Raw genomic sequence first — 9,709 nt, 5'->3', positions numbered from 1 at the left:
TGTGTATGTGAATGCGTGGAGTGATATTACACAGTTGGGAAGAATATTTAGTGCACCTTATAATCCGGTGCGCCTTATATGTGGACAATGACACATAAAGACATGTTAATTCACTGTCCGCCTTATAAGCCAGTGCGCTTTATGGTCCGAAAAATACGGTAAATCAAATCTGAAAAATTGCAAGGGAATCTTTGTTCCCTGAGATCATCAGCAAGAATATCAATCATGCTTGTGCCTTTTTTGCCACAGTTGACAGGTTAACAACTCCCCGTGTATGTGGCATCTGAATTCCACTTCACCAGGGCCTGCAACAAATTTGCTAACGTTTTACTGAGAAAATCCAAAAAATTAGAGGGGGATTCTGTATATCCATGTCAAGTTCATTAGCAAAGTTGTCTCCAACCAGAAATGAAATTGACAAAATGTCCCCAGTCAGTCAAATAAACTACCAAAGCTTAGAAGAAATCATACACTAGCTAAGCTCTTCCTCCTGCGTTCTTAATGTTCTACCCACAGCTTTCTTCAAGAAAGCTTTGCCTGTCAGAATGTCTGATTTGACTCAAATCATAAATATGTCCCTTCTCTCAGGAGTAGTCTCTCAGCCCCAAAAAACAGCAATTATCAAACAATTGTTTAAAACAACAATTTGGACAAACTGCATCTGCAGGACGACAGACACTTGTCAAACCTCATTTACATCAGTAAGATTATTGAAAAAGCTATGTTTCAACAATTGCATACCTTCTTAACAATGGCCAGTCGGTTTGATGTTTTCCAGTCAGGTTCACAAGCTCACTACAGCACAGAGACTTCTCTTTTCAAGGGCATATAAATGAACACTGTGGAAGAAACACAGTGTTGGTATTATTGGACCTCAGTGCAACATTCAAATACTGTCGACCACAAAAATCACATACTTGGGTCCCCTCTTGTTTAATATCTACATCCTTCTGTTAGCTCAGATCATTAATAAAAACAACATAAGTTACCATAACTATGCAGATGACAAACAGCTCTACATCACAATGTCGCCAAGAGACTATGAACCATTTCAAGCTCTGCATAAAGATATCAATGCATGGATGTGCCAAAGTTTTCTTCAGTTGTATAAAAATAAAACTGAAGTGCAGATTTTTGGACCAATAGAGGAGCGATTAAAGTTAGCATCCTCGCGGAGTCCGTGCATTCTCAGGGTGGACTCTGCGCAGACTCCACAAAGATAGGTATGTACTGAGCTCAATTATTATGACTGTGTACGTGGTGTCACACTAAAAATGCTTGCCGGAAAGAAGTATTCACATCTAACTAATATAGAGCTTGATACAATGAGTTACTGTGACTAAAAAGCACTTAAGTTCCTTATTCTTTACAGATACAAACATACATATGTTTATGTTGGTCTATTACATATAATTCAAATAAAATCAAATGATGTTTGTGGTTTTAATTTGACAAAACGTGAAATAGTTCAAGGTTTAAAATCAAATTGCAAGGAACTGTATGAATCAATTTAGCTCACAATTGACTATAAATCATAATCCAAGATCAATGATGAGAGCATGTTTCGGATGGTCACCTGACATGTCATTGACGTGTAAAGCCAATAAAGGCACATCTGCAGCCAGTAAACAAACACTTGAAGTATGGAGGTTGACCTGATATTAGCAGTGAGTGTGTGTGAACTGTTCATGGCTGTTGTGTTGGGTGGGTCTCTGAATGATGTAAACCAAGCAATTCAGCCAACAGATAATTTGACTGATGAGGTTGTCAAGGCTGGGACATCATTGGAAAAATGCACCTTACAGGGTACCCCTCGTCTACCTGCATTCTCCATGGATGGGGACTTTATAATTGGAGGAGCTTTTGTCATTCACTACCAAGTGCACACAGTACTTAACAACGACACCACCAAGCCTGGGGTTGCAAGATGCACAGGAAGGTTAGTGAAGATTAGTGAAACTAGTGTTACATGTAAACAAAAGATTGTTGCTGTTTGTTGTAAACTTGCAGTGATATTGGGAAATTACTTTTTTTGTTACAAAAAACAGTACATTACGTTATGTCATATTTGATAGCTGAAATTCATATTAGACCACAGTTTAGTTAGAGCGAGAGATGTTGCAGAAAGAAATTAGATGTGAATTTGCTTTGAACAGAGTGAAACTTAGCTCTGTCCCAGTGTGTTGTTTATCCGGATTCAGTCAGGTCCTCTATTGAAACCGGCAGACAACCCTGGATCAAGCATGGCTGGTCCAGGCACCTTCCCTCAACTGCTGGCTTGTGTGTCGGTCAGGGCCGACCAGGCCCTCATGGTCCAGGCCTTTTTTGTCTGCTCCAGAGAGAGCTAACCTGACAAAAGCCAGACGTATGTTGCTCCGCCTAGCTCCACTCACATACATCTGGGACACCGCCATAGGAATTGCATTTATTGAAGGCTGGGCCTTATCAAAAATTCTTGCATATGATTGGATAAGCCACTTGTCCGTCATCTTTATCGACGTGCTATTTCAACCACTCACACCGAAGCCAACCCATGACGCTGATGACAGCGACGCAGGAAAAAAAAAATTAATGTGTTTGCGGCTCTAGAGGCACGCGTTTCATTGACAGTGAGCTGACAGGAAGAGGGGGTAAGACAGGCGGCAAAGCGCCGCGGGTCGGAGTCGATCCCGGGCCAACCGCGTTGAGGACTAAAGGCCTCCTAACATGGTTCGCGCTAACCGCTCCGGGGCGCGTCCGCGTCTGCAGCGGACGCGCCCCGGAAAACAAAACTTGCCAAATCCGGTCGGGAGAAGGGCGAAAACATCGTTTCCACCAACAAAAGCCTTCAGAGGCGTTCTCTGATGTTCTTTTAATGAAACAATATTAGGTAGATTGGACAAAACGGAGAAATAGCAGCATCAATGTTAACGCTTGCTTCTTCGACGAGCCGCCATTGCTATCAAAACACTCTCCCGTCATGGTCGCGTCTCCACTACGTCACATCTATGAAATGCCAGCCCTGCGTCCTGATTGGCCAGACCATAAAATTGGTTGAAGAAATCACTTTCTACGGGCGATGTCCCAGATGTATGTGAGTGGAGCTAGGCGGAGCAACATACGTCTGGCTTTTGTCAGGTTAAGAGAGAGAGCTGAAGAGGTCTGCAGAAATGAAGAGCTGAAGAGAGAGAGTCTGTGTCTGTGGGAGGAAGGTTTTATAGCAGCAGGACCCCTGGTGAGAGGAAGGGCCGTCCAAGATGTCAGGCTCTCATGTTGCAGCCAGAGTGGAATTCCTTTGTGACCCCCTCCATTCTACAGGTTCAGAATTCAATCTGAGATCAATTATTGATCATGGCGTAATTATAGCATAACACCAGAGTTTAACATTTTATGGCACCAGGATGTTTTCATTCCAATTCTGAAAAGTGCTTCAGAATAAAAAATAAAAATATTTTTTGTACAAGCATGTTTTTTACTATAGTCATTTATTGAAAATTGCATATTAAAATGCCCAAATAGGCTTTTACCCGTTCAGAAATAAAAAGATAAAATCTCGAGTTAACTACTGAAATTATGCGATTAATCGCAATTAAAAATTTTAATCGTTTGACAGCACTAGTTTCTATTATAGATACAGTTTCCTGGCAGCTCCAAGGGATCCTATCCTCTTTCACAATTATCTTTTATAACCTGTTGATGAGGTTGAGTTAATATATTTATTGCCTGTACCTTTTTAACTATGTTCATACATTTCATTGTCACTTTGAAATGTGTTTTCTAAATGTTATGTTGTACTGTATGTAACAGCAGCAATCTAATTGAGTAATTGTGATTCTTTTTTGTTTTGTTTACATATTTTGAACACTTACATATTGCATTCCCTGACACACTTGAAAACTTTAGTCACGGGATGGCATTGGTAAAAAGTTGTTCCTGCTTTTTCCAAAAAATCATGAAGATTACAAATCTTAAGAGGCAATCCATTCCTTTGGCTACATTTAGTAAAATGGGGGGAAAAAAATACCTTAAGTAAATTATTTATGTGAAAACATAGTAAGCCAGCACCATTTGATTGGCATTCAAACACATCCTACATATGCAAACTTGACAAAATGTCACAACACAGATTTTTTGGCAAAATGTACAAAATCTGTAAATTTTGAAAAAAGGTTTGAAAAAGTTCTCAGAAAAAGTTTCTCAGATCTTGCGTTTACAATCTGTCAGCAAGCAAACACGTAATTAATTTGAAAGTGAGACTCCTGGTACATGCATTTGGGGGATGAAGGAAGTGAAAATAGACCTGTGCCTGTATTCACAAAGATTCTCAGATTCCTCAGAGAGCTCTTGTCTTAGCCAAAAAAAATTCTACTTAGGAGTCCTTGCTTAATGGTGATTTAGATAGATGCTGAGAACAACTCTGAGTAAGGAGATGACAGAAGTTTTCATCTTAGTGAGGAGGTATGGTTCCTGGATCATGATGCAAATACACAAACTTTGAACCTTATTGTAGCAGATCAATGTATCTTTTTCTATGTATGTATTGGGTACTGATACGTACCATCCAGGAAAGTAAGAAGCACTCTATGTAGCAATCAAAAGTGAGGAGATGACATCACACAAGTGAACTTCTAGACAACCAGTTAGTCTACTGACTTCAACATGTACAACAAATAACTTAGTTTTTTACCTCTTTTATGCATATTCTCTGTAAATGTCCCTACTTTTTATTCATGATTATTCAATATTTGTCCTACTATTTATCTATCTTCAATAAAATTATGTTACTTGAGCCGTACCTTTAACCCGTCAGGCAGTTGAAAGTAATTAATTTCCCTCGATGGGGATGATACAGTTTATCTTATGTACATGTTTGTACTTGTATGCTTGATAAAGAGGCTTATGTGCTCCACCACTGTTTAGGTGGTGGATCAGCCAAACAGCTCTCTATGTTTCTACCATTTTCTCTGCTTAAGATGTCCCTACCTAAGGCCAAAAGTCCTCCTCGCTACTCCTAACATTTTTTCCCTTTAGGAGCTCTCTTAAGGCTTAAGATGCTTTGTGAATAACATGTACTGTATCACTAAGAGTTAGTTTTAGGATTCTTTGTGAATATGAGCACTGGTGTCTGTGTCATTAAGAGGTTTATTCTCATAGGTGAATCCACCCTCTCTCCAATGAACACCCAACATTATATAAATGTTGTTAAGCCTGCAACACAACAATTACATCCTGCTACAGAAGCATGAGGGATGAAAATGATCTTTACTGGTCCAAGATTCTCAGTCACTTTATTGTGGCTGATTAGAATAGTTCTCTTGGCTCGGTTTGTAAATGGTCTGAAAGAGAGGACCAAGCCTGAAGCTGCTATTAGTGTTGCTGGAGCCAGCACTGAAAGTTCATCTATCAAATGCACTTTGCTGGGTACACCTCGTTTACCTGCATTTTCAAATGATGGAGACTTTATTATAGGAGGTATTTCCTCCATTCACTACCAACCTTACACAGTGATTTATAATTACACTGCAAAGCCTGAGCCTCCAAGATGCACTGGAAGGTTAGTAGGAAGGATATGTTGAATGCAATGATACAAGCTTGTTTTGTGTTTGCTGTAATGCTGGGGGACGGTAATCAGATATGTTTATTTTATAAATATTTGTATTCATAAACAGAAAGATACATAAGCTTGCTGGGATTGTTGCCCTGTACATTTATTAATTTTAACAAATGCAATGTTTGACTTCTAATTAAATGACAAGGGTATTGAATTCATCTTCATCCTAAATGTAAATTCAAATCCTGTAAAATTCAATATACTGGTTTACTGTTTTATACAATATATTTAACTGAATAACATATTCAGTTATTTAAATATCTTTGCATAGTATACAAGTGTATTACAATATGTAATATAATACTTCCTTCAACAGCAGGTTTCATTTTGATATGTACTTGATCTTTCTTTGCTAGACCTAATGTCTTTTGATTTTATGGAGATTTTAATGTTTTTTTCATAAATGTGACGATTCACTTAATTGATTTTGTTTAGCTTTTATGGCCGGGGTCTGCGCTTCCTTCGCGCAATGATATTTGCCATTGAGGAGATAAATAACAGCACAAAGCTCCTCCCTGGCATCAAACTTGGATATCGACTGTATGATTCATGTGGCTCAGTGGCTGTAGCTGTACATACTGCATTTCAGCTGTCAAACGGTCAGGACCCTGTGTTTTACAAAGACAGTAACTGTTCACACACTGGAGTGGCGATGGCTGTGGTTGGAGACTCTGGATCCACTCGTACCATCAGTATGTCACGCATCATGGGGCCCTTCAACATACCCCAGGTAAATACTCTGAACATATCATAATGTGTACATTTATGCTTCCTCTGCTAATATTTCTCTCTCTTTTGTTTTTGTTTCAGGTGAGCCACTTTTCCACTTGTGCCTGCCTTTCAGACAAACAGCAATTCCCAACTTTTTTCAGAACAATTCCCAGTGATCAGTTCCAAGCTGACGCACTGGCTAAGCTTGTGAAGCACTTTGGATGGACTTGGATAGGTGCTGTCCACTCAGACTCAGACTATGGAATTAATGGCATAGCGTCTTTTGTTCAAGCAGCAATGAGAGAGGGGATCTGTATGGAGTACATTGAATCATTCTTTAGAACCGACAGACTGAGCAAGATCCAAAGAGTCGCAGATGTCATTCGTAGGTGTGTGCAGTTTTACATTCAGTTTATTTTTTTTCAAGTTAATGTTGAAGATTTTTCAATTACTGAACAAGCAGCATTTTCTTAATCACTTTTTTGTTTTAGATATTCTCAGATATGATTAGTGCCATTTTCTTTATGCTTCCCTTTTGAATTAGTTGCTTATGTGTTACGAGATGAAGCCAACAGATTTAATTGTCTCCCCAGATCAACAGCAATGGTTGTGGTGGCAGTTTACAGCTGATTAGTGATTTAAAGGTCCTGTTAGAGGAGCTGGCCCGGGACCCTCCTCCACCTCGTCAGTGGATTGGGAGTGAATCTTGGGTAACAGACCCGCTCTTGATGAGCTTCAGTTTCTGCGCTGGGGCCATTGGATTAGCCATTCCACAAGCTGTCATTCCAGGTCTGCGAGACTTCCTACTAGATCTCACTCCAGCTGAAGTGGCTGCTTCCCCACTGCTCACTGAGTTCTGGGAGGATGCATTCAACTGCAGCCTGACAAAAAGTGAGAAAGTATAAGAATTTTTTTCTTTAAGGTAACATTTCTTTATTTACAGAAGGAGTATAACAGGAAACTACTAGTGAATTTGTTTATCTTTAGTATTTCTGACTCTTGTATAAAACACCTTCTGATATTTGTTAGTCCAAATCGACTATATTCTTTTATAGCATCTCACCAAAGCAAATTGCTGTTTACATGTATTAGTTTCTTTTTCAAAAGACACAAGATCCATGCTTTTGTTTTATCTAACCTAATATAATAATATAAGCTGTGTGACGTTTCGTAATTTTTGTGACTGGCTGTTAAATAAACATTTTGCCCTTTTCATATTTATACCAGTACTTTTTTTTCAATGGTGACATATACATAGTCAATACCTTTTTAATTGTTCTTTAAATTAAGCATTGCCACAAAAATCTTTCTGCAGAAGACAACATATTGTGTACATTTTGCAACCCTTATTTTAACCATTGTGGGTTTTTTTAATACTTTTTCACCGGACATGATGTTTTGTTTTAAAATTGTAAAGCTCTGACGGCAAAATATAGAGCCAAAGCAATAGTGCTGCATGTACTAATAAATGTATATAATTTCATTTTCTCAGTTTTCTTTTTTTTTTTTTATTGAAAATAACATAAGCGGCAACAAGTGTTGTGACATGAGCTACTGTTTGATTATTTAGTTGGACTGAATTATCTCTGATTCATTTTTCCTTAGCTACCTATCTAAACAAGAGAGAGTGTGACGGAACTGAAGACATTAAAACCCTTAAAAGCCCATACACTGAAACATCTCAGTTAAGAATTACCAACATGATCTACCAGGCTGTTTATGCCATAGCGCATGCCAGTCACAATGCAGTGTGTCATGAAAAAAATGCAACCATTCAATGTGACAAACACATCAGATTGGAGCCCAAACAGGTCAGTCCATCGATTTAGAAAAAAAATCCCTAAAGTTTTTACGAGCCTTTAGAAACTGTTGCTGATTTTCAACTGTTTTTTTTTTCTTCTTTGAAGGTGTTTATTGAGTTAAAGAAAGTAAACTTCTCAAAGAATGGTTATCGTGTGTCATTTGATACAAATGGGGATCCCGTGGCTTTTTATGAGTTGGTCAACTGGCAGAAGAGTGATAAAGGAGTTATTAAATTGGTAACTGTGGGTTACTATGATGCATCACTGCCCAACGGCAAGGAGTTTTATATCAACAAGAACTTAACCTGGGTGGAGGGGAGAACAGAAGTAATAAGCCTAATTACAGTATTTTAGATGAAGAAAAGGGATTAATTTTTTTGTCAAAGCTGCAAAAAATTTTAAACAATATTTTTTTACTGTGTCTATGACAGGTACCTGCTTCAGTGTGCTCTGAGAGATGTCCTGCAGGAACTCGCAAAGTGTTGCAGAAAGGAAAGCCCATCTGCTGCTATGACTGTATACCGTGTCCTGAAGGAGAGATCAGTAATACCACAGGTACAGTCAAAGTCATGTATACATATATATATATATATATATATATATATATATATATATATATATATATATATATATATATATATACCCATCCTTAAAAATGTGCTAAGAATTCTGCTTGTATTGTTTATTTTAGATTCGCCTGACTGTTTCCCGTGTCCCAGAGAGTACTGGCCAAATGCAAAAAAGGATGCATGTTTCCCCAAACCTATGGAGTTTCTTGCCTATGACGAAATCCTGTCAATCATCTTGGCTGCATTCTCTGTTAGTGGGGCTTGCCTGACCATCATTGCAGCATTGGTGTTCTTTCGTCACAGAACAACTCCAATTGTCAGAGCCAACAACTCCGAGCTGAGTTTCCTGCTGCTCTTTTCTCTGACTCTGTGTTTCTTATGTTCATTAACTTTCATCGGAGCACCCTCTAAGTTATCCTGCATGCTGCGACACACAGCGTTTGGCATCACCTTTTGTTCTCTGCATCTCCTGTGTTCTTGGGAAAACTATAGTTGTTTTAATGGCCTTTAAAGCTACATTTCCAGGTAACAATGTCATGAAATGGTTTGGTCCTCCACAGCAAAGAATGACTGTAGTTTTTCTCACATTTTTACAAGTTTTAATATGTACTGTTTGGTTGGTTGTGAGTCCTCCATTCCCAATGGAAAATCTAACCACATACAAGGAGAAGATCATCCTGGAATGTGCATTAGGCTCTGCTGTTGGCTTCTGGGCTGTGCTCGGCTACATCGGCCTGTTGGCTGTTTTTTGCTTTGTGCTAGCTGTTCTAGCTCGGAAACTACCTGATAATTTCAATGAGGCTAAGATGATAACTTTCAGCATGTTGATATTTTGCGCAGTCTGGATCACCTTCATCCCAGCATATGTCAGCTCTCCTGGGAAATATACTGTGGCTGTGGAGATATTTGCCATTCTGGCCTCCAGTTTTGGACTGATACTGTGTATATTTGCTCCAAAATGTTTCATCCTTTTGTTTCTGCCAGATAAGAACACCAAGAACTATTTAATGAACAAAAAGTAAAACATAATACACTTT

At 38.7% G+C, this 9,709-nt stretch overlaps 1 pseudogene; it reads left to right on the top strand.

The window, feature by feature from the left end:
- The first annotated feature begins 6,059 nt into the window (after positions 1–6,059).
- LOC118558363 lies at positions 6,060–9,709 on the top strand (annotated as a pseudogene).

This window comes from Fundulus heteroclitus, unplaced genomic scaffold, assembly GCF_011125445.2.
Source record: "Fundulus heteroclitus isolate FHET01 unplaced genomic scaffold, MU-UCD_Fhet_4.1 scaffold_124, whole genome shotgun sequence".
In the NCBI taxonomy this organism is placed as follows: domain Eukaryota; kingdom Metazoa; phylum Chordata; class Actinopteri; order Cyprinodontiformes; family Fundulidae; genus Fundulus; species Fundulus heteroclitus.
The sequence above is the reverse complement of the archived record's forward strand: the minus strand, read 5'-3'. Positions and strand labels throughout refer to the sequence as shown.